General features: G+C 46.0%; 1 long non-coding RNA gene across 2 annotated transcripts in view; it reads left to right on the forward strand.

Annotated features, from left to right (window-relative positions):
- The window catches only part of LOC130290778 (uncharacterized), a 49,239-nt gene that overhangs the window by 4,871 nt on the left and 18,128 nt on the right, over nucleotides 1-26,240 (forward strand). Inside the window, exon 1 of one of the 2 annotated variants that reach the window (XR_008847692.1) lies at nucleotides 8,573-8,587. The exons of the other annotated variant lie outside the window; for it this stretch is intronic. This is a non-coding gene — a long non-coding RNA (uncharacterized LOC130290778). Of the gene's footprint in view, nucleotides 1-8,572; nucleotides 8,588-26,240 lie in introns of those variants that run through there. 2 annotated transcript variants of the gene reach the window in all.

The raw sequence follows: 26,240 nt of genomic DNA on the forward strand, positions 1-26,240 counted from the left end.
TCACAATAAAATTAAAATGTTCGGTAGAGATTCAGCAAGTTGTCATTATCTCTGTTGACAATTTGCTTTCAGTTCAGCTAAAGATGTTACTTCACGCTCCATTTATTACATGGAATCTTGCTGTACGAGATAGGGAACAACATGATTCATCTCATAGTACCTGTCTACACTTTAAAACCACTAAATGGCCCTTTGCACAGTATGAAATAACACTTAAAAGGCTTTTGGGATTTTTTAGGGGGAGCCATAAAGCAGCCCAAAAATGACTCAATTTAGCACAACATAACAAAATGTGGGAAAAAGTGAAATGGGGAAGATTTATCAAAAGCTGTCCAGAGAAAAAGTTGCGGAGTTGCCAATAACAACCAATCAGATCGCTTCTTTCACTTTTGAAAAGGCCTCTGCAAAATGAAAGAAGTGATCTGGTTGGTTGCTATGGGCAACTCAGTAACTTTTCCCCTGGACAGGTTTAGATAAATCTCCCCAAAACTGTCTAAAAACATTGTGAATGCACTAAATTCACCACTAGTGAACAAAAAAACACTGTCAGAAAAAACGGTTGCATTGTTTTTTAAACCAGTTTTATACAATGTTCCTAAATTTGTTTCTGTGAAAAAGTTTTTAGAAATGGCCATTGCCCACCCCTGAAAGGTATATTTCTGGGATTTATAAAATTCAGTTCAATGCATCGCAGTAAAATCGTTTAGTGCCAAGCTATGACAGAATGTGATCACTTGGTGCCCAAAGCAAGACATTCAGAATTACCCCCACACCCTTGGTCCTTACCCCCACACCCTTGGTCCTTACCCCCACACCCTTGGTCCTTACCCCCACACCCTTGGTCCTTACCCCCACACCCTTGGTCCTTGAAGTTTAATATGATAGCTGTGTGTCAGATGGACAATCATTTCATTTCCCATCACCTTTTTTACAAACCTGGCAACAGGAGCGCAAAAAAAAAGGCCAAGTAATAACCATCACACAACTTTCTAAGGCTCACTTCCGTTTTCTGATTTGTCCATTAATATATAATAGGCCCATTAGATAGATTTATTATTTACTTATTTATTGTTTTACTAAAGAAAGTGTTGAAGGAATCATCCCCTCCTCTGCTGGTCTTGTCACTGGGCATGCTGTGCTATTCTGACAAAAAGCTATGTAAACCCGATGGAAAAGAACTGCAGAAAATCCACACCATTATATTATAGCAGCATTTTAGAGCATCATGTATTTGCCATCTTTTTTAAACCACTAGATTTCCCCTAAAATGTCACCAAAAAATAGATCCTGCATCCCAGGCTTTTGTGTACATTCAATATAAAAAAGTTCAGTTAGTTCCTAGTTCTGTCCAGAGGTAATCACTCAGAATTCTACCATACGGCCATATGGAAGGTGTGACAATTGTGGCAAAACAATCAAAAAGCATAAAGACTATGCAACTTTTTGATTGTTTTGACAGAGCTTGCCAAATGGACAGAGTTTGCAGTGAAGAGGCGTGGCTGCACCCCTGGCCAACCCTGTTTGCCAAGTTTAACCCCTTAAGGACTCAGGGTTTTTCCGTTTTTGCACTTTCGTTTTTTCCTCCTTACCTTTTAAAAATCATAACCCTTTCAATTTTCCACCTAAAAATCCATATTATGGCTTATTTTTTGCGTCGCCAATTCTACTTTGCAGTGACATTAGTCATTTTACCCAAAAATGCACGGCGAAACGGAAAAAAAATCATTGTGCGACAAAATCGAAAAAAAAACGCCATTTTGTAAATTTTGGGGGCTTCCGTTTCTACGCAGTGCATATTTCGGTAAAAATTACACCTTATCATTATTCTGTAGGTCCATACGGTTAAAATGATACCCTACTTATATAGGTTTGATTTAGTCGCACTTCTGGAAAAAATCATAACTACATGCAGGAAAATTTATACGTTTAAAAATGTCATCTTCTGACCCCTATAACTTTTTTATTTTTCCACGTACGGGGCGGTATGAGGACTCATTTTTTGCGCCGTGATCTGAAGTTTTTATTGGTATGATTTTTGTTTTGATCTGACTTTTATACTGTTATAAAAAGTTACCAAAATACGCTTTTTGGACTTTGGAATTTTTTTGCGCGTACGCCATTGACCGTACGGATTAATTAATGATATATTTTTATAGTTCGGACATTTACGCACGCGGTGATACCACATATGTTTATTTATTTTTTTTTACACTGTTTTATTTTTCTTATGGGAAAAGGGGGGTGATTCAAACTTTTATTAGGGAAGGGGTTAAATGACCTTTATTAACACTTTTTTTTAACTTTTTTTTTGCAGTGTTATAGGTCCCATAGGGACCTATAACACTGCACACACTGATCTCTCATCCTGATCACAGGCGTGTATTAACACGCCTGTGATCAGCATTATCGGCGCTTGACTGCTCCTGCCTGGATCACAGGCACGGAGCAGTCATTCGTCGATCGGACACCGAGGAGGCAGGTAAGAGCCCTCCCGGTGTCCGATCAGCTGTTCGGGACGCCGCGATTTCACCGCGGCGGTCCCGAACAGCCCGACTGAGCAGCCGGGATACTTTCAGTTTCACTTTAGAAGCGGCGGTCAGCTTTGACCGCCGCTTCTAAAGGGTTAATACCGCACATCGCCGCGATCGGCGATGTGTGGTATTAGCCGCGGGTCCCGGCCGTTGATTAGCGCCGGGACCCACGCGATATGATGCGGGATCGCGGCGCGATCCCGCTTCATATCGCGGGAGCCGGCGCAGGACGTAAATATACGTCCTGCGTCGTTAAGGGGTTAAAAGGGTCCTCCACCCCTAGACATCTTATTCCCGATCCAAAGGATAGGGGATAAAATGTCTGATCACAGGGATCCCACTGCTGGGGACCCCCACGATCTCTCCTGCAGCACCCCAGTCATCTTCGCTCCGTACCTGATGACTGGCGATCCAGGGGCCGGAGGATCGTGACGTCATGACCACGCCCCCTTGTGACCTCACACCCGCCCCCTTAATGCAAGTCTATGGGAGGGGCATGATGGCCACCACGCCCCCCTCCCATAGACTTGCATTAAGGGGGCGGGCCATGACATGACGAGGGGGCAGGGTCATGATGTCAGGATCCTCTGGCCCCTGCAGCGCCAGTCATCAGGCACGGAGTGAAGCTCACTAAATGAATAAGATGACTAATGTCCTGCAGGAGAGATCGCGGGGGTTCCCAGCGGCAGGACCCCCACAATCAGACATCTAATCCCCTTTTCTTCAGATAGGTGATAGGATGTCTAGGGGCCGAGTACCCCTTTAACACACTTTAAGCTTGCCAGGAAGTGTAACCTGTGCTTGAAATTTCCGCCAGCTCAGAGCGAGCGCACACGGGCAGTCTAATGTGCAGGGATTTATGTGGAGGTGCACCTCTGCATAAATCCTGCAAGCCCGTGCGCTGGCGGGGTATTCCTTTAGACTGGCATCAGAGATGCAGGTCTTAATAAATGCCTCCCATAATTTTAAGTCTATGGATCTAGACATATAGAACTTCAAGGATTCATACATTTACAGTTCTGAAGTTATACTCTAAGGGGGACATGTATCATTATTTGTGTATGGTAGAAGCATTTTACCCCTTTTCCCGAATTCTAAATTATGTGCAGAAGCGCTAAATTTATCAATCAAGTGCAATGAGCTTCATAAATTGCGGGTAAATATAGTAATCTCCTTAATCCACTCTTTGTAAAATAGAATCGATGATTTAGAGCATCTTGCTACGTTAAGTCCAAGATGGCTTATATTTGCGCAAAAAAACAGCTCTTGCGGCACAATTTTTGGTGTAAAGGAAAAGTATGCAGTTAATAAATCCATGTGTACTATAGATGTCACTCCAAGGTACCCTGATTCAGCCACATCTGGAGGACATGCTCTACCAAAACGTGCACAAAAAAATGCGCAAAAAAAGGGCTTGCGCAAAATTTTCCGCAAAAAAATACACACAAAACAGGGGTGAAATCTTTGATACATGTCCCCCTAAGTACTTAGCGCCAAAACTGTATCACACTGTAATTGTGCTGGTGCAAGAGTTGTGCCTGTACCATCTGCATAGGGTGTCAGCTGTATACGCTGCAATAGCTGGGATCAGAGACCACTGTAGTTTTGTTTCCGAAACATCTCAGATGCCGCAGTCATTTGTAACTAAGTTATGTAAGCATGCTTAGAGTTAGGCTACTTTCACACTGCCGTTGTGCCGCATCCTTTTTTTTCAGGAAGGGGCACATTGGGCAATAACATGTCCCCATGGATCGCATTTACTATATTGCGGTCATTCGGGCGCCATTATTGAGTAGCGGGAGAAAAAAATGGCACATGCAGTAATTCTCCCTGGCTCCCCCGACAGCCGTCACACTTCTGTGTCCTAACGGCAGTGTACAAGAAGCCTTAGCTAGAAAGTGTTGGATCTAATCAAATCAAAAAGATTTAAGGGGGTGGGGAATAGCATATTTTGAAGAAAAGAACTGTGACATAAAGGGGTTTATCCAGCCTTTAAAAGTGTATGCCCTACCCTCAGGATAGGCCATCAATTTTAGATCTGTGTGGTCTAATTCCTGGCACCTCTGCCAACCAGCTGTTCAAGGAGGCTGTAGTACTATGGCGCTGACATATGACATATGGTGTGTGCAAATACAAACATACTTAAAGCAAGGTGAAAGGGCACAGCCCTGCAAGCCGCGCTGTTTACATAGCTTGGAATTACATATATGTGGTAGCCTGCTGGACTACTTAGTTTGTGAAACTCTTAATAAAGTCTATAGCAGTTACGTAAATTGCATAACTTCCTCACTTCAGCTTAAGGAATTCAACCGTAAGGGGAGTAACATTTATATTAGTTGCCTCAGACTTACTGCGATTTACTGTGAGACCAGATACAACAAATGTTAAAAATCCTAAAATGTAATATTATGCATGCCATGCTCCTTAGACTTCTATGCCAGCTTTATGCCAATGTGGATTTTGATTTGTTACATTACATTTATTGTATTGCAAAAATTCTCAGTGTTTTTGCATGGCCTGATGATGTTTGGTCTTTGCATGAATGAGAGAGAGAATAAGAATGTGGTTTCTGCACTGCACTGATGAGTCATGCCTCCTTTAGTGTTGATAACTGGTAGTGTGTGCTGCCTCAGCCAATCAGACACTGAACCTCCCTCTGGGTGGAGGGTGGGAGCTGGCAGAGCAGAGCTGCGAAAATTACTGGGAGATATAGGCAAGGGTAGGAAAGGATGTAGGAACAGGGGCCACAGGAGCCATGCATATAAGGCAGGATGGACAGGGAATATATCCAGGTAGCATGGTAGCTTTGGAGCTTCATATGCCATATGCCAAATCCGTCTAAATGGTCATAAGTCCTCAGGGAAAACAGATCTCCCGATTCCAAAACATTTTTGGGAGACAGGACACAATATTAGTCAACTAAGGTTTAGAATCATTGATCAAGTCCCTCAACTCAGATGAGGTGGGGATAGAGAAAGGATCCTGAAACGAAAAGAATTAAGATGGATTCATACCCTTAATACTCTGTCCCCCCATGGGTTAAATGTTGATTTTAATTTTAAACCGTATATGTGATTCATTTTCCTGTTACCTTTTTTCCTCCCTTTTTCTAGTTTTTTCTTTGTTTTCTTTTTTTCTCTTCTCCTTTTTTTTCTTCTTTCTCTTCCCTTTTTCCTCCCTTCTCTTTTTCTTCCCCTCTTCCCCTCGTCTTTCTCTTCTTCCCCTTCCCTTATATTCTTACCCTTTGTTTTTCCTTTCTTTTGTTTTTCTTTCTTAGTTTTAGACTATTATGTTACCTTTACATCTAGTTCAGGAATAGCCAATTATTGACCACAATTCTCTATAAATAATTTGTAACAAATTAGGTATTGTTTTTAATATACAACAATTTTTATGGACATTTTATCCCCCCCCTTGTTTTCACTTTAGGCACTTACAACACTTTATAAACATTGGACCAATCAGAAGAGATCATATATTGGGGACTCCACTATCCACATTGCCAATCCTGAAGATTGATTTGCTGCTATTTTTTGAAGATTTTTTTGTAGAAGAGAAATCTAGTTTCAAAAATATATGTTTTTTTCAGTCCAGACCCGGTAACCACCCTGTGTGGGGGTTTCCGGGTCTGGAATGATATGTTGCTCACTCACAGCTAGTCTGTGCCTGCGCATCAATCAGTTCGGAGGTGTCGATCTCTGCTCAGGGAGCTGCGGAGATGCACATAAGGTTTGCGCATGCGCTGTATCCCATAGTGAAGCGTCTGAGATGACGATAGTGGAATGACCTGCGCATGAATGAAGATGACAGGGACTGACGTGGAGTAAGTCCACGCAGCCGCAGATGATTTGTTTACAAACAGAAGACACGTGTGAAACAAGGACCAAATTCAGCATTGTAGCACAGATTGGCAATGAGATTTTTTATTATGTGGACTCCCCATTCTCTTCTACACCGATTGGCCAATGTTTAACACCATATTTTCGATTGTATATCATATTTATTGTATATGTTTACAAAGTTTGACACTTGTGTATCACATGACCAGAGTTTTCAGCTTATTAAGGCTGATGGGTTGGTCTCTAAACTAATGAATGATGTATACCACTTGTTTTTGCACCAATCATGTGCAGTCTATGTAAGTTTGCTATGTGGATGTTTTTGTCATGCTTGAAAAAGACTCTTTAGCCGAAACATTGCACATGTGTTCCTGTACACAATAAAGACCAAAGCCTGCATTATACTGGACCTTGTCCCTGGTGCTGTATCTTTTAATGGAGAGTATTTGTAGTATAGCTGTGGAAAGCTATTGGATACTACTGCACAGGATCTGAGGTCATCCAGTGCTGATCCCTTCCTTGGATATATATATATATAGATATATACATATATATATATATATATATATATATATATATATATAGTAAATTTGAGTAGCCGTATTAGTCCAGTGATGCAGATGCAAATCATAAAATGTTGCAGTATCTTGTAATACCTTTTTTATTGGACTAACAGCATTTTGTAGAGACAAGCTTTCGGGATTCCTCCCTTTATTAAGTTTGCTTTGGACTTGATAAAGGGAGGAATCCCGAAAGCTTGTCTCTACAAAATGCTGTTAGTCCAATAAAAAAGGTATTACAAGATACTGCAACATTTTATGATTTGCATATATATATATAATATATATATATGTGTGTGTGTGTGTGTATTTACTTCCCTCTTCCCTGGGGTACCCCTAAAAATATAAATAAATCCTAAAGAACACACATGTCTGTTTGTATCACTATCACTTGGAAATAAGGGTGCTTACTACAAAACAAGTTAGCCAAGGGCAAAATCTACCATGCAAATTACACCAAAGATAGAAGACATGGTTGTCTCATACCCCCCTCAAACGTTCATATGGCTACACCAATGAAAAAGTTGTGGCTCTAGAAATACAATGATGAAAAAGCAAAAACCAACTGCTGTGTCCTCAAGGTCCAAAATAGCTGCTGCTTCAAGGGGTTAAGGTGGGTCAGACCAAACAGAGGCTAGAGTATTTCCCCATTCTACACTCAGTTGTATGGCTTTGTGAGGTCCATGTGATATCTAAACAAAGAGAAGCAGCCAAGCAGATTAACACAAACAATTAACAGATTACACAGCAAACAAGTTCAGTTACTTGTGTAGGTGTGGGGACCTCGCTTCACTGAACTTATTTCATCTGGAACATGAAAATGAATCGTGCTTCAGCTACCTTACCAGCACTTATCAAGATGGGGCGTGAATGTAATATTCAAGGACCAAGCCCTGTTTCAGGCAGGCTCGGCACGCGTGATCACTTCATTGTTAGTTTAGGTTGTTCACTTACCATCTGAAGTATTCTTTAAGAGGCACTGTCATTATTGAAAACTTTTTATATGTTATAGAATTAGTCATATGATGGCTTTTTGCAATATAAATTTATTTAAAAAAAATGTCAATTTCCCCCAGAAATTAAATCTGAAAATAGCCACCACTAGGGGTCGTCTGTCTTTAGCCAGACAGACTAGTGTTGATTTTGCAGCATACCAGATACCGGCCATAAAGCATGCCGGTATCCAGTATAGGTGATTAGTGCTGTATGCCATACAGCTTATGCGCGGGCACACACTGCCTGTGAACAAGCACAGGGAATGTGTACACACAGGCAGTGCGGGATACAGGCAGATCCTGTATCCCCCCCCCATTTAGAGCTGTGCCCGATCCCCTGATCCTGTCACCAGCAGCCCCCCCCCACCCCGTTTAGAGCGGCGCCCGATCTTGTCACCAGCAGCTCCCCTAACCCCCCCCCCCCCCCGTGTAGAGCTGCGTCCGATCCCGTCACCAGCCCCCCCTCCCCCATTTAGAGCGGCGCGGGATTAGAGTGGTGCCCAATCCTGTCACCAGCACCTCCCGCCCCCCCAACTCCCGTGTATCACCTCCGCCATCCATTACCTCGGCCGGCGAGTCCGGGTCTGTGACAGCGCCGGTGGCCGGCCAGTGACGTCACTCGTCAGGCCGTCTCTGGAGAGATGAAGCACTGTGTAGGACAGGTGAGAGTGTCAGTGTCTGTATGTGTGTGTCTATGTGTGTATCTCTGTGTGTATGTCTGTGTGTGTTAGGGGGTTGGGGGAACTTGCTAATATGGGGGAATTGCTACCTAATGTGGGGGAACTGCTACCTAATGTGGGGGAACTGCTACCTAATGTGGGGGAACTGCTACCTAATGTGGTGGAACTGTTACCTAATGTGGGGGAACTGCTACCTATTGTGGGAGAACTGCTAATGTGTTGGAAATGCTACATAATATGGGGGAACTGCTACTTACTGTGGGGGAACTCTGATACCTTTAGCTACTGTGGAGGAACTCGGGTGTCTGTAACTACTGTGGGGGAACTTCTATGCTTGTACCTACTGTGGGGGAACTCTGATGCATGTAGCTGCTGTAGGGAACTCAGGTGCCTATACCTACTATGGGGGAACTCCAATGCCTATAGCTGCTGAGGGGGAACTCAGGTGCCTGTGCCTACTCTGGGGGAACTCCGGTAACTGTAGCTACTGTGGGGGAACTCTGATGCCTGTAGCTGCTGTGGGGGAACTCTGATGCCTGTAGCTGCTGTGGGGGAACTCCGATGCCTGTAGCTACTGTGGGGGAACTCCGATACCTATAGCTGCTGTGGGGGAACTCATGTGCCTGTGCCTATGCTGGGGGAACTCCGGTGCCTGTACCTACTGTGGGGGAACTCTGATGCCTTTAGCTACTGTGGGGGAACTCGGCTGCCTGTAACTACTGTGGGGGAACTCCTATGCTTGTACCTATTGTGGGGGAACTCTGATGCCTGTAGCTGCTGAGGGGGAACTCATGTGCCTGTGCCCATGCTGGGGGAACTCCGGTGCCTGTACCTACTGTGGGGGGAACTCTGATGCCTTTAGCTACTGTGGGGGAACTCGGGTGCCTGTAACTACTGTGGGGTAACTCCTATGCTTGTACCTACTTTGGGGGAACTCTGATGCCTGTAGCTGCTGTGGGGGAACTCAGGTGCCTGTACCTACTATGGGGGAACTCCAATGCCTGTACCTACTGTGGGGGAACTCGGATGCCTATAGCTGCTGTGGGGGAACTCAGGTGCCTGTGCCTACTCTGGGGGAACTCAGGTGCCTGTAGCTACTGTGGGGGAACTCTGATGCCTGTACCTACTGTGGGGGAACTCGGATGCCTGTAGCTACTGTGGGGGAACTCCGGTGCCTGTACCTACTGGGGGGTAACTCCAGTGCCTGTACCTACTGTGGGGGAATTCTGATGCCTGTGCCTACTGTGGGGGAACTCTCATGTCTGTAGCTGATGTGGGGGAACTCTGATGCCTTTAGCTATTGTGGGGAAACTCCAATGCCTGTAGCTGCTGTGGGGGAACTTTGATGCCTGTAGCTGCTGTGGGGGAACTCCGATGCCTATAGCTGCTATGGGGGAACTCATGTGCCTGTGCCTACGCTGGGGAAACACCGGTGCCTGTACCTACTGTAGGGGAACTCTGATGCCTTTAGCTACTGTGGGGGAACTCGGGTGCCTGTAACTACTGTGGGGGAACTCCGATGCCTGTACCTACTGTGGGGAAACTCTGATGCCTGTAACTGCTGAGGGGGAACTCAGGTGCCTGCGCATACTGTGGTGAAACGCCGATGCCTGTAGCTGCTGTGGGGTAACTCAGATGCCTGTGCTTACTGTGGGGAACTCCAATGCCTGTAGCTACTGTGGGGGAACTCTGGTGCCTGTAGCTGTTGTGGGGGAACTCAGGTGCCTGCGCATACTGTGCGAGAATGCCAATGCCTGTAGCTGCTGTGGGGGAATTCGGGTACCTGAAGCTACTGTGGGGGAACTCCGGTGCCTATAGCTACTTTGGGGGAACCCTTGTGCCTGTAGATAATGTGGGGGAACTTGGGTGCCTGTAGCTACTGTGGAGGAACTCCGGTGCCTGTCCCTATTGTGGGGGAACTCCGGGGCCAGCCAGTGACAGCTATGTTGATTAGCATCCAACTTTACTAGGAAAAGATAAAACAGATAGAAAACGTATTCATAAAAATACTGTACTTTTATGTATAAAATCCTTGCACTAATTTTATAAAGATCTATTCTTATATTTATAAATTTTATCCTGTTATGAACCCGCCATTATGTTTTAGGCATACTGCAGGCAAGCTCAAAGCATCTTCCTCTGTGTAACATGTACAGCTTGAAACCAGAGAGGAAAGGGTTACAGAGTTGAGTGCGGTGATTGGCTGACAGCTCAGGCTTGCTCCTGAGACTCAGAGCAGATGAGTCATCACTGTGAGGGAGACAGACAGACATGCCCCATCCAGCCTGCAAGATGAAAAAGTAACTGAGCAGCAGATAAATGCTTATATCTGTGGAAATAAAGATCCTAGAGACATAAATCATATATGTACACAATCAGGATTAGGTACCGAGCAACATATCACTTTTTTTTGTAACTATGACAGGTACGCTTTAATTCCTAGAAAAATAGAAGCATGTGCAAAAGAAAAAGGCTTTTGAGTAAGCCAGACAAGTATGTTCAGGTATAGTCCCAGCACCAGGTTTGGACCCCCAAAAATTTACTTTGCACTCTAGTGTCGGTCCAAGTCCCTACATTCTCTGAACTCTGCCCAGCAAATGCAAAAGGAAGCAGAAATATCCAGCATGTTTGGCGTCATGCACTGAAGGCATGATGACTTTACAGCAGTGTTACCCAACTGGGGTCCCTCCAGCTGTTGCAAAACAACAACTCCCTGCCTTCAGCTGTCCAGGCTTGCAGGGAGTTGTTGTTTTACAACAGCTGGAGGCACCCTGGTTGGTACACCCTATTTCACGCTTCACAAAATTTACAGCAGCAGCGGGAAATACGCTGCGTATTCCTCGCTCACTATACACACAGGGCTTTCCGGCAGCAGCCCTATGTGGGCAGTGAGTTTTGGAGGTGGGGCCGAGCGTCACAGTCACGCCAGCACACAGACCCACCTCCAAAACTCACTACACGCATAGGGGTGCTGCCGGAAAGCCCTGTGTGTATAGTGAGTGAGGAATACGCGGCGTATTTCCCGCTGCTGCTGTAAATTTTGCGCAGCATGAAATACGCTGCGTTTACGCCAGGTAGAAACGCACCCTAAAGTAGAAAAAGACATCCCAAAATTGCACACACCTTGAACTGAAAAAAAAAGTTTTTGAGACCATTTTTGTTTATGCTGTCAGCTTACTTTTTTGGGATAATACTTACCTGAGCATGGGACTGATGGCTTGCTGACTTGTGCAAGTAACAGTACAAGTTACATTTGCACAAAAATTTGCAACGTTGTCATATAGTAAGCCCTGAAGGGGAGAGAATTGCAGTGGAGGAACACATGACAGAGGGATAATGGCCGGGTATTGAAGGGGTTAATAAGGGGGGCTAATGTAGTGCGGGAAGGAGGAGTAGGAGGAGCAGAGTGGGGGTATTTAGAGCAAGGGAGGAAGGGGAGGAGTCAGTCGGTACAACGAGGTGCAAAGATTCAAGCAGACACTGCACTCCCACCTGTGATGGCGTTCCCCGTGGATGAAGTGCTGCGGCGGCTGCGTGAGGAGGGGTCCTCAGTGGCTGGAGGACCAGTTTGCTGCCTTGTCCCGGGAGGTGCCGCAGCCGGTCTGGGGTCCAGCGCGGGGTTCACCGGAGTCCTCACCACGTGCCCGGTGCAGCAAGGTTAGTCACCCTGCTTCCCATTCTGGCGGGTTGGGGGGGGGCAGGTCTGGGGGGGGGAGGTTCCGGAGGCCGCTTGGGTGTGGTGGCAACAGGGGGCCGGCATGGTGCCCCGGCTGGTTGCCTGCGGCTGGAGGAGCAGGCGGTGGCCCGCTCTCAGGTACCTGCTGCTGTTTAGGGGCGGGGCCTACACGGAACTGCACTCTGTACTGCGGTTGCACCCACTCCCCTGGAGGGGAGGCGGTCTCCGGCTGGCCTGGGGGTGACACAGGCTTCCTTTCTAACGGACCTTGCTGGGTCCAGTGGTGATAAGGAGGGTCAGGCTACTTTTCTGCCGGACAATTACCGGTCCATTAGTGGGGAGGGGGCTGCTGACCAAGCTCCCAATGACATCAGTGAGGATGAGATTCTTCTGGACCAGATGGAGGAGATCCAGTGGTGTGGGCGGTGCACCTACCGGGATGGGAGCCACGACTGCTGGTCCTTCGACAGTCGGGTCCGGTGAGTGTTCCACCTTCTCCTGGGATTTTGGGGGGGGAGCTCCGGGTGGGGGGATGGCGGGTTTGCAAATGTTACTTTCTGGCTTGCAGGCTTCAGTGCATGGTGGGGGTTTGGGGCTCGGGGGGTCCCCTTCTGCAGTGTGGGGTGCTGGCAGCGGGCCGGCAGGGTCATCGGGGGCTGGCGTAGCGGCCGATGGCGGGCCTGCGGTGGCGTCGCTCTCTGTGGCAGGCGCAGTGGTTGGGGAGGTGGCTTCTGCGGCTGCGGGGGCCAGGGGGTGGCGGCTTTGCTGGGGATGGGGGTTTGGCTGACGGACAGGTAGCTGGCCCTGCAGCGGTGTTGGCTGCCTCAGGGGCTGGTGGGAATGTGCGGTTGGCCCATCATGCGGTTTGGGAAGTTTACATGTGTTACGAGGGTCCTTTGGGGTCGCACCTTAAGACGGAGGTGCAGGAGAAGATTTGGAAGGGTGAATATGTGGCTCTACTGGCCAAGACAGACATTGAGGCGGCCGTTAGGCTTCTTCCCGTCCATCCTGATAGCTTCCCGCTGTTAGGCTGTTGTTTGGAGGGGCAATACTTTGTTGATCTTTGCCTGCCAATGGGGTGTTCGGTTTCCTGTTCTTACTTTGAGCATTTTAGTTTGTTTTTGGAGTGGGTGGTTAGGCGGGAGTCTCAGGATGACTCTGTGCTCTACTACCTTGATGATTTTTTGTTCATGGGCCCGGCCGGGTCCAGGGTCTGTGCCATACTGTTGCAAGTTATGGCGCGGGTGGCCAGATGGTTAGGGGTTTCTTTGGGCCCTGATAAGACAGAGGTCTCATCGACGGTAGTCAAGTTTCTTTGAATCTTGATCGATACGGAAACCTCGTGGATCTGCGGTCGGCGGTGGACCGTGGGCGACAGGCTCGCAAGTTGCGTTTGTGGGACATTCAGGTTTTGTTGGGGAGGTTGAATTTCGCCTGCCGCATCATGCCCATGGGGCAGGTGTTTCGCTGCCGCCTGGTGGCGGCTATGAAGGGGTGGTGTGTCTGAACCATTTTGTTCGGTTGTCCGCTGACGTGCGGGTGGATTTGGGGATCTGGAGTGATTTTTTTGAGCTGGTACAACGGTCGGTCCCTGATCATGGACCGTCCGCTGTCTAGTGGGTAGTTGAATTTGTTTACGCATGCAGCGGGTAGCTGTGATTTTGGGGCATACTTGGGCTTGCAGTGGAGTGCAGGTTCGTGGCCTGAAGCTTGGAGGACGGCTGTGCTCACGAAAAACCTGGCGCTGTTCAAGTTTTTCCCCATTGTGGTGGCAACTGAGGTTTAGGGGGAGTTGTTGCGCAATCGGAAGGTGTGCTTCCAATGCGACAATATGATGTGTGGTTCAGGCCATTATTGGGCAGACGGCGCATTCCCTGCCGGTGGTTAGTAAAGCGAAGAGAAAAACAGGCGCTCCCTTGTGAAGAACTAACGGGATCACAGGTGTGTGGGAGGGGGAGGGAAAAGTAAGGCTCACCCTGCCAGGTTGTGCGTACTCCCACACAACCAAGATGTGCGTTTAGTATGATGATCTCGGTCTGCAGCCTTCCCAGAGATGGCGTAGAGATGTAAGGTGAACTTCAGAAACGATGGGAATATCGGCGTTGACCAAGGAGAGGACAATAGAGCCAGGTGTGTAGCGAACAGATTTAATCCAATGCGACGCGTTTCACCGCGCTTGCGCGGTTTCATCAGGCATAACAAACACTTCTCAGGGAGGGATTTATATACACGCAGGTATTAACCCCTACCTGACAAAGTAGATTTTCACAAAAAGTATATATATATACTCATAAACTACATTTAAATACTTAAGATAAGCATATATGCTCATAAAATGCATCAAGGAAATATAATAATGAATAAACAATTAGTAAGACAAAACAATAATAAAACCAAGAATTATAATAAAGAAGAGGGGATAATGGAAAATAGGGAAAGGACCAGGCACACATAATGCGTGGGACATAAACCATACATATACATAAAATATATATGTATATATACACATATGCGCACACACCCAGATGTGTGCCAACCCTACTGTATATGGTCAAGATATGACAATTAACAGACATATATACACACATGTATACATACACATACATATACATACACATACACATGTACATGGACACATGCGCGCAAAGACGCATATGCACATGAATGCACCTACATGTATACATATTGAAACATAAATAAAATAAAATTAAAATTAAAACAGAGATAATATTACTAATAATAATGATAATAATAACAATTGATAGAGGATCAGAAAAAATAAGATAAAAAACTTTTTTACATAAATATATATCTATGAAAGTATAACACATGAAACAAAATACATAACAGCAATCTTATACTGAAAACAAAAAAACGCTCAATGTGTACTACTACTTACTGATATTAAGCACTTAGTTAAAGTGCTACGGTGAAAAAGAGGGGGAGAAAGAGGGGGGGGAGGGGAAAAGGATCGTTGGTATACAGTTGTAGAGGTGACCACATGGGAATAAGTGACCACAGAGAAGCCATCTTTACCAAAGGATGGGTGTTATTTAACATTCTCTATGGTCTCATTAAGCCCATTAGGGGTCAATGTTAGGAGCTTGTGAATCCAGTAGGATTCGCGATTAATAAGACGTTGGTACCTATTTAAATGGTCAGATGGAATTGTTTCAAGAATTGTTAATTTTAGGGACTCCAAATTATTATCATGTTTAAGGGTAAAATGTTTTGACACGCTATGTAGCAAGTATTTATGTTTGATGTTCCAACGATGTTTATTCATACGTGCCCGCACTGTTTGTACAGTGCGGCCTACGTATTGAAGATTACAACTGCATGTTAATAAGTATATGGCAAAGGAAGTATTACATGTAACCTTATCCTTAATATTATATGATAACCCGGTTTGGGAAGAAAAAAATTATGTGGTTCGTTCTTTGATTAAACTGCAACAAAGACAGCGTGAAATCCCACAAGGGGTACAAAAACCGTCTCTAGATGTTGTGGGACATGGTTTGGTCTTATATTTACCTGGAGCTACTATATTTTGCAGGGTGTTCGCCCGTCTAAAGGTAACTCTAGGAGTAGGAGGAATTAGCTCCTTGAGAACTGGATCTTGAGGTATGATTGGCCAATGTTTGTGTAATATTTGTTTTATTTGTGAAGCTTCCTTATTATAATTAGTCACAAAATTTATTTTAAATTCAGAGGTTTGTACATAAGAATGGTTATTTCTATTATTGGTAGAACTATTTGGATTATTTATTTTCGGAATAACTAAATCTGATTGTTTTTTATTTTTCACTTTATTGTAGGAATTAATAAGGAGTTTTTTTGGGTACCCCTTTTCTGCGAAACGTCCCCTAAGGACAGCAGCCTGTGCATCGAAATCCTCATCAGAGGTACAATTTTTCCGAATGCGCAGGTACTGCCCATAGGGGACACCCCTCAGCCATACCGGATAATGTGCACTGTCGAAATTAAGAAAACTATTAATATCCACTTTTTAAAAAAATGTTTTAGTGGAAATTTGACCTGTTTCTAACCTCGTAAGTTCTAAATCTAGAAATTGGATGGTGTTAGTAGAATAGTGCATTGTAAATTGTAAACCCCAAGAATTCTGGTTCAACTCATAGACGAAATTTTCAGCCTCAGAGAAAGTGCCTCCCCAAATAAAGAAAAGGTCATCAATATACCTACGAAAAAAGTAAACTAAATTAGTAAAATCCCGGGACTGTGCCATGACAAGGGACTCGAAACGCTCCATGAAAAGATTTGCATAACTTGGGGCGAATCGAGTCCCCATGGCACAGCCCCGGGTCTGTCTGTACAAATTGTTATCAAAACAAAAGATGTTATGTTCTAAAATAAATCTAATAGCTTTTAATAAAAATAAAGATTGGTTTATGGATAGGGAAGAGTCATTCCCAAATGTATCCCGAATGGCATTCAAACCCAATTCTGTATCAATATTAGAATAAAGAGAACAGACGTCCAAAGTTAAGAAGGAAAATTTTTTTTGGGCAAAGTTATTGTGCTAAGTTCGTGTATGAGTTGAGTGGAATCCTTCAGGTAGGAAGGGAGGCAGATAACATACGGCTGTAGAAAAAGATCTATAAAGTGTGAGAGATTAGCTGTCATAGAGCCCACCCCCGAAATGATGGGGCGGCCAGGGGGTTTATTGAGGTTTTTATGTAATTTGGGAAGATAGTAGAAATACGGTAGATTATAGTGTTTAATAGACAGAAAACTTTGTTCTTTTTTATTTAACAGAGAACTATCAGCAGCCTCCTTGACTAGGTTACAATACAATTCAAAATAAGTGGTAGATGGGTTAGTAGATAATATCTCATAATAATTTGTATCTGATAAGATATGAAGTGACTCCTCCTCTTAAGTATTTAAATGTAGTTTATGAGTATATATATATACTTTTTGTGAAAATCTACTTTGTCAGGTAGGGGTTAATACCTGCGTGTATATAAATCCCTCCCTGAGAAGTGTTTGTTATGCCTGATGAAACCGCGCAAGCGCAGTGAAACGCGTCGCATTGGATTAAATCTGTTCGCTACACATCTGCCGGTGGTTAGTCTGCTACGCAGATTAGTGTTGCGGGGTTTGGAGCTAAATTCTCACTTTGTTGCTTTACATGTTCCTGGGGCTGTTAATGACATCACTGATGCTCTCTCGTTTTCAGTGGGAGCGTTTTCGGGAGCTGGCGCCGGAGGTGGAGATGGAAGCGGTTCTTTGTCCCGACTGGCTCTGGAGTCTGGTGTAGCTGTGGCCTTGGGCATGGTCAGCCGGTCTGTGAGTGGGGGCTACATTGGCGGCGTACAGGCGGTGGTGGCTCGACTGGGAGGCCTTGGTGGGGTGTTTGCATCTGGGGGCGGCGGTTTCAGAGTGGGAGGTGGGTCTCCTTTTTTTGTCGGCAGGGCTTTCTGTGAAGGGGTTTCCCCTTTGGGATTGGGACGCTGGTTGTCGGCCATAGGGTTTTGGTTTAAGGTGCGGGGGTTGCCGGATGTGACAAAATTTTTCCTGGTTTGGCAGGCGGTGTGGGGTTTTAAGAAAGGGGTGGTTCTGAGGGATACGAGGAAGCCGGTGTCTTTTCCCTTGCTGTTACGGTTGGGGGTTTTGTTGGCTGGGGTTTGTGCCTCGCCATACGAGGTTCTTTTATTTCTTTTGGCCTTTGCCCTGGCATTTTTTGGGGCTATTTGGATCTCTGAGCTGGTTGCTCCCAGTAGGCTTCATATGGGGGGGGGTTGCTTTTTGCGGATTTTCAGGTTGAGGCGGGGGTCTTGGAGTGTCTACTGCAGCAATCCAAGACTGATCAGTTAGGTAAGGGGGTGGTGGTTAGGCTTGCGCCTTTGGAGGGGTCTTGCTACTGGGAGTTTTTAGGGGTGCGCCCACCTGGGTTGGGTCCTCTTTTGGTGCATGTGGACGGGGATTTTTTGTCCTGTTTTCAGTTTACGGCGGTCTTCCACAAGTGTTTGCGGGAGGCTGGCTGCCGGGCGGAGGGGTATAGTTCTCCTTTAGGATTGGTGCGGCGACTTGGTGGGGTTTAGGGCCTGATCTGATCAATGGAGGTAGGATTCTGATCGCTTTAAGATATATGTGCGGCCTAATCTGTTGCGAGTCTTTTCTGAGTTCCGGTTCTGTGGCTGGCTGTTTCTTTTCTTTTAGGTCCAGGAAAATGTTTGGTGTGGATCGTTTGTCACTCCTATGTGACCAGAGGGGAGTGAGAGCCGAGGTTCGACCTGCGAGTCGACAGCTTGGTTTTCCGCGGTCGGAGGTGGAGGTTCGGTGGTTGGGAAAAGGGGGCATGAGGTGGCCTGAGATGTTGCGAGTGTTCACTTTTATGTGAGGATGGAGAGGCCTCCCCATGTTCTTGTCCAGCACCTTGGAGGTAATGACATGGTGTTCCGCACTTCGAGGGACTTGATGCGGGATATCAAGCTGGACATGCTTCGCTTGTAGTCGGCCTTCCTGGGGCTGATTTTCATTTGGTCTGACATAGTGGCTTGTGGTGTGCCACAAGGATTTGGAGTCGGGTGATCCCGATTTTATTGCAACTGACAATGTTCACTGGAACAAGCTCGGGATGGATCTGTGGCTGCTGGAGGTTCGGAGCGCACAGTGTCGGTTTGGCGGAACGTAGGCGAGTAAGTGGGTAACTCACCTCCGTTGTGGATGGGGCAGGAGAAGGATCTAGAGGCATCACTGTACTTGTTGAGTTTGGAGTGTTAAGTGGGGCGTGGAGGGTACACAGCCCAGTGGTATGGTTTCTGTGGCCATGGGGCCCAGGGAGGGATACGGGGCTCTGAAGATGGTGCTCCTGGGCCAGGTGATGGACGGCTGGGAGTAAAAGTAGGAGGCCCTACTGATTTAAAGCATGGTATTGGGAAACAATGTGGAGGGTGCCTCTGGGTTCTTCTCCTGATAATATTTATTGTTCCAAAAGGAGTCGTTGACTGTTATATTAATGTATGACGTTCAGACAGAAGTTTATATATGTGACAATGTTTTAGTTGTTTTGTTAAATAAAATTGGGCTGCTGTGGCCTTTGCACCATGAAGATTGTGTCTGTCGTTAATGGGGTAAAGGTTGGGGTAAGGTAGCTAAGACCAGGCAGATAGAATCTCCCCAAGTCATGTGCTATGCTTGACACTTTTTAAAAGTCATGAGAAAAGTATTTGGGGATTAATGGGAGGAGGATCAAGACCAGCATATAAAATCTCAGTTACTATAAATATATTCCCTCTAGTCTCAACTTTTAGGTTATGGTGTCACACAATAAGTAAGTTGGAACCATACTCAACATATATATGTGTGGTGTCCCGGTACTATATTACATACGTTACCTTGTAGTGAGGTCCCCAAAGTCAGAGTCCCTAGGAACAGTGGGGGTCCTCTTCCTTAGTTAACCCCTCATCACCCCTCAGTTAGCTAGAATTTATGTAAATAAAAATGTAAAGATGTATATTTAATATTCCTACCTTTTTCGCGTCGCAGGACCTGCGGGTCATGTGACCGGTTTACAGAACACTATGGTTTTGCTAAAGGACCTTTGGTGGTTCTAGTCAGGTGATCACCCACAATCCATTGTAACGCTGAGTGACAGCTGATATGGACCAATCCAAAAACGGACAGCCCCTGCCCATATAAGGGAGCTGCGCCATTTTGTCTCTCTCTTGGGTTGCTGAGTCTGGACGAGGTAGGACCTCCGCAGCTTACAAGACAATTACTAGGCCAAAGCCTTGCGGCCTAGACCTGTGCTAGAGACGGATAGTTCTTACAAATCCCCGCCATCTCCGCAAGACCTCTGGACCTAATCTAACCCCTAAATCCAGCAGATCTATGCAAGTACAATCCTCCTAATCTTAAGAGAACTTTCCGGTCCTAAGCAACTGTCAGTCACTGCTGTGCTGTCTATAAAGACTCTGTTATCTGGACTATTACCGATACTGCATGTACAGAAAATCTTCAGTAAAGTTCCTGCAAGTTTTAAGTTTAGCACTGCTGTGGACAATCCATTTATTTTACACTCACCTATCGCTCTTGGGAAGGGTGGCGATAGGCCCAGCATCACTACAGAGTTTTAACCCTCACCCTGGCGTCACGAGTGACAAGGATTAACAGCGCCCTTTATTATACCGAACCGCAACATCCCAATTACCCTACATCTCCCCACAAGGCTTTCGACACCGTGCTTCACCACAAAGCCTTTTTGGCGTCTGACGAACAGGATTCGGGTGTGTGCCTGCTGCTGTTGCCACTAGTGAAACTGTACTCCCCCCCAATATAACGAACTTTATTCATGTGCTGCAAACCGCATTTTTGTGTACAAGAGCGGTGCGCGTGGTGCGCAATACAAGGGGGCCACACGAAAAGTAAGGGGGGAGGCAAAGATTTATTCGCAGCAAGAATGTGCAAACTGCGAAATGAATACATGCTACGATCCTGTGGTCCGGTCAGCACAGGAAGAGTTAACCTGCTGCCGGAGAAGCGCGCGAAAAAGTCCCGCGCTGCGCCACGTCCTGCCCCTGGGCGTGGCTGTCAAGTTGCTGTATCGCAGCCGAAAGGGAACTTGGAAACAGAGGAGTTGTTTCTGGGAGGACAGGAAGTCAGGGCTGCACCGATGACGTCCTTCCTGCCGGCCGCCATTTTGGGGAAGCCCAGTATAAAGGACACCCTGCACAGCGACCTCTTCAGTCTGCACAAGGAGCCGGAGAGTACAGACATGGAGGAGAGCAGTGTTCCAAGTGGTGAGAACAGCAGAATGGCGCCGGAGCAACGGAAAGTTGTGGTGGTCGCAGCCCAACTGTTCCAAGAACTTGCTGACTGTCTGCAGCGGTTGTCATTAGACCAAGAGGGGGCCTGCAATCTTCCCCCACTGCCTGATGATGACGACGATTGGCCAGACACACCTCCAGCAGAGGGCGCAGGGACACCTGAAGGTGCATCGCCGGTCACCACAGAACTTGGGGCTCGTAGGCCGAAATCCCATTGGATGAGTCTGCAGTGAGTACCCAGCCAGAGGCGGCCTTTTCTTCCTCCTCCAGCCCTGAGCCTGAAATACCCCTGTCCAACTTGCCGAGTGCACCCACCAGATTTGCCCCAGTGGATTTTTGGAGATGAGCCGGGACTCATCGAGTATGTGCACGTGGTTCTACAACCCATACCTGGGAAGCCACTCCCATCGATTCCAACTGCACAAAGAGAAAGGGCCCATCAGGAAGCAGAGCTGGCTCAGTTGTTGGACAAATTAAAGGCCCGACACAAAGAACCGTACGCCCCTAAGCATGTGCATTTGCCTCCTGAGGAAAGAATACTAAAGGAATGGAAGCACTATTCATCCGCAAGTGGGTTCATCCCCAAGAAGGGGAGGAACCTCTAGAATGACAAAGAGCAACTGTGGCCAAGTTCAACAAGGTCAGAGGTTATGGGACACTCCAAATTGCCACACAGGGCAAACCATCCTCGTAAACCGGCGAGCAGTACAGAGGCCATATCTTCACGAAAAGTTCTACTCTCTGGAGGTGGGTGAGATAGTGGAGTACATCCCCGTCCAGAGCCTGCATGGAGAATTGGCTGCTGCGGTCACAAGACCAACAGCCCCAACACAGCTTCCCTTCAAATACTTTCCATCTACAGATTGGGAATCGGATCCCTTCAACCTGAGGCCGAAATGGTCCGCTCCTGATGCCTCCACCACTGTACTCAAGGAGGAGGAGTCTCTAGAGCATCCGTCATCTTCTTCATACAGTCAAGTGCCAAGACCTGCTCAAGACCAAGAAAGTAAGCCCAAATTGCGGGCACCAAAGACCATACCTAGGCCCTCTCGGAGCAATGAGAATTTGCCTCATGCACAGGTACCAACATATGTACCAAGGCCCTCTTCAGACGTGGAGAGTTTGCCTGCTTCCAGGGTACCGACGAAAGTGCTTTGGCCCACTCCTGGCATGGAGATGGTGCTAAAACCTTACGCACCAACCTTGATCCCGACCAGTAAACCCCTGGTCACTTTGAATCCCAATTCTACTCTCACCAATGTGGAATGGGAGAGTTACATTAACTCCCAGCCAGCCCCTGATGTTGGAAGGGCTAGGGGGGTCTACAAGTGGCACAAGAAGTGTTCGGAAAGACGTCTTTTGAAGGACCGTAAAGTAATGACTATTGCTCTTCTTTGCTAACCACTTTTGTTTTTCAGTAACCAAGTTCAAGAGATTGTGCCAAGCAGGACAATGCTAAGATTGTTCCAGTTCCAAGTTCAGCAACGTAACCACTAAGCTTTGTGCCTGACCATCAGGTCAAGAGACTCCTAGCCAGTAGGAGATTCGTATGTTTTGTGCCCGGCTGATTGTGGTAAGGCCGTGTTCTATCAAAAGACTCCTAGTGTAGGTGGACTGCAGATTCTTACATGCCAGTTTTGTGTACATATCCCTATATTCATAGGACTTTCTTGCTAAAGATTGCACTTATCAGGTGTATGCGCCTGAACCTTGTTGGAGTGTTAATAAATATGTAAGTCTGTGTAATAAAAATGTATATGGTTCTTGTACACAGAAAAAATTGATTTGTGTCTGTGCACATAAAAAGTAAGTAAGTGTACACGAAAAAATGTTCGCTATATGCACGTGTACACTAAAAACAAAAAACGTAAATAATTCTTGTATACATGTAAATACAAAGGTATAAAAATACTAAAAAGGTGTTTTAGTAGTTGCTAAATAGGTGACTCTCCTGGCTCCTCCGAGAGTAGCATTCCAGTCGCCAATTGCTAGCACCTTTCATCAAACAAAACTACCCTTAAGATATCAAGACTAACTATTAAGCAGTACTTGCACACATAGTACCTTAAATTTCTCACTTAAATGTACTATCTCAATCTTCTCCAGTACATACACAAAATAAAAATATGTCTCACACTCAAGAAACACTTTAGGAATTGTAGCCTATTGATATCCAATTCCTGCCACTGTTAGGTACACTAATCTTCTTTCTTCTCTTTTATTACGTGTGTGAGATGCTCTACCTGGCCAGTAGGTGCTCTTGCGAGCTTAAACATGTATTTCTAAAGGTAACCTAGGTAAGGTTATACTGTTGTGTTCTTGGGGTAAGTAGCGTGTAGCCGATAGACCCTAGTAGCTAACCTTATTGGTAGAGAGCCTCAGGCAAGCCAACATACCCTTCTGTGTACTAATAGGTGACTCATCATGGCAAAAAAAAAAGAAAATGTGGTGAGATTTCAAAAATGTTTAGTTAGCTTGAAACTAAAGGTATAGAGAGCTGTACTAATGTCTAGTTAGCCTATGTATAGAGAGCTATAAAAATGTCCAAGGAGCTAGAAACTAAAGGTTAGATAGCTTCATCAATGTCTAGTAAGTTTCAAAATGTATAGTAAGCTTCAAAGTGTCTAGATAGCCTCAAAATGTCTGGATAGCTTCATAATTGTCTAGTCAAAATGCTAGTCAAAGTATCAAGAGAATTTAAAGGTGTCTAATGTTTACTCAGATTTTGTCAGGATGTGTATTTTGGTTAGTAATCCTGTCCTAGTCCTAGTCCCTCTGCCTTAGGGGACAGGCATCGGGGTCGACTTGTTTTAAGTAAGGGGGTCTGTGGTGTCCCGGTACCGCATTACATACATTACCTTGTGGTGAGGTCCCCAAAGTCAGAGTCCCTCAGAACAGGGGGGGTCCTCTTTCTTAGTTAACCCCTCGTCACCCCTCAGTTAGCTAAAATTTATGTAAATATAAATGTAAAGATGTATATTTAATATTCCTACCTTGTTCGCGTCGAAGGACCTGCAGGTCATGTGACCGGTTTACAGAACTCTATGGTTTTGCTAAAGGACCTTTGGTGGTTCTAGTCAGGTGATCACCCACAATCCATTGTAACGGTGAGTGACAGCTCATATGGACCAATCCAAAAACTGTCAGCCCCTGTCCATATAAGGGAGCTGAGCCATTTTGTCTCTCTCTTGGGTTGCTGACTCTGGAGGAGGTAGGACCTCCGCAGCTTACAAGACAATTACTAGGCCAAAGCCTTGTGGCCTAGGCCTGCGCTGGAGACGGATAGTTCTTACAAATCCCCGCTATCTCCGCAAGACCTCTGGACCTAATCTAACCCCTAAATCCAGCAGATCTATGCAAGTACAATCCTCCTAATCTTAAGAGAACTTTCTGGTTCTAAGCAACTGTCAGTCACTGCTGTGCTGTCTATATAGACTCTGTAATCTGGACTGTTACCGATACTGCATGTACAGAAAATCTTCAGTAAAGTTCCTGCAAGTTTTAAGTTCAGCACTGCTGTGGACAATCCATTTATTTTACACTCACCTATCGCTCTTGGGAAGGGTGGCGATAGGCCTAGCATCACTACAGAGTTTTAACCCTCACCGCGGAGTCACTAGTGACAAGGGTTAACAGCGCCCTTTATTATACCGAACCGCAACAACCCAATTACCCTACATCACCCCACAAGGCTTTCCACACCGTGCTTCACCACATGTGGGGGAGATTTATTGTGGTGTCCCGGTACTGTATTGCATCCAGTACCTAGTGTAGAGGTCCCCAAAGTCAGAGTAACTACGTTCAGGTAGGGTTCCTCAGGTGGGACAGCCCTAGTCGCCTCTCCTCAAGTCTATCTCTAATGATAATATATGTATATATTTAATAATTATATATATTTTATAGTAATGTATAGTACTTACCTTGTTCAGGACCTTCGGTCACGGGACCATGCTAATAACCTCTATGGTATGTTGGAGGACCTTTGGAGGTCCTTGGGTCATGTGTTACCCACAAGTCTTTGTAATGGTGATTGACATCAGTATGGACCAATTAGCATTAGTCCAGCCCCTGCCCATATAAGGGAGCTGCATCCAATTATCACTCTCTTGGGTTGCTGCTCTCGTGGATGCCGGACTAACAGGACGGTTCTGCGCAACTTTCAAAGACACGCTAGGCCTCAAAAACCTGCCGGCCTCAGCTGAACCAAAACCGTGAGTTCAAATCTAAATCCCCGCTAATGCTAGCGTGACTACTGGACCGCAACTAAATCCCCTAAGTCCAGTGGAACAACGCACAATACTAAAAGACTCTAAATGCTAAAGTCCTAACCTTTGCCAATCTCCAAAGAAAGCCGTTGTTATGCTTAGAGACTGTTATGTTATTGAAGCTTGCAGAAAACATTCAGTAAAAGTTAATACTGTTTCAGAAAACCCTATGGTTGTGGACAATCTATTCTTCTCTACCTCCCTATCGCTCTTGGGAAGGGTGGCGGTAGGACAATCGTTATTGAGGAGCCCTCACCCTGGCATCACGAATAGCAAGGGTTAATACCCACCCTTTAATTACTGCACAGCTACACTCCCCATACCCTACATCCCCCAGGCTATCACATAGCTTTATGGCATCACACGAACTGGATACGGGTGTGTGCCTCCAGCCGTTGCCCCCAAGTAAAGTGTACTCCCCCTGTATAAAAGACTGTACCAATGTGTTACAGAGCACCATATAATTGTAAGGAAGATTGCGTATGGTGCCGCGTGCAGAGAGCACACGCGAAAAGTAAGGGGGGAGACGAAAATGTTATTGCTGAAGGAATGTGTAAAGTAAGGAGTGAACGTATGCTATGATCCTCTGGTCCGGTCAGCAGTGCAAGAGTTAACCCGCTGCCGGAAAAGCGTGCAAAGAAAGTCTGCGCTGCGCCACGATCTGCCCCTGGGCGTGGCTATTAAGTGAGCATTTCACAGCCGAAAGGAAACTTAAAATCGCAGTTGCTGTTTCCGGGGGACAGGAAGTCGTGGCTGCACCGATGACGTTCTTCCGGCCGGCAGCCATTTTGGCGAAGCCCAGTATAAAGGGAACCCTGCACAGTGATCTCTTCAGTCTGCACAAAGGAGAGCCGGAAGGTACAGACATGGCGGAGAGCAGCATTCCACGTGGCATGCGCACT

This window comes from Hyla sarda, chromosome 9, assembly GCF_029499605.1.
Source record: "Hyla sarda isolate aHylSar1 chromosome 9, aHylSar1.hap1, whole genome shotgun sequence".
Taxonomy (NCBI): Eukaryota; Metazoa; Chordata; class Amphibia; order Anura; family Hylidae; genus Hyla; species Hyla sarda.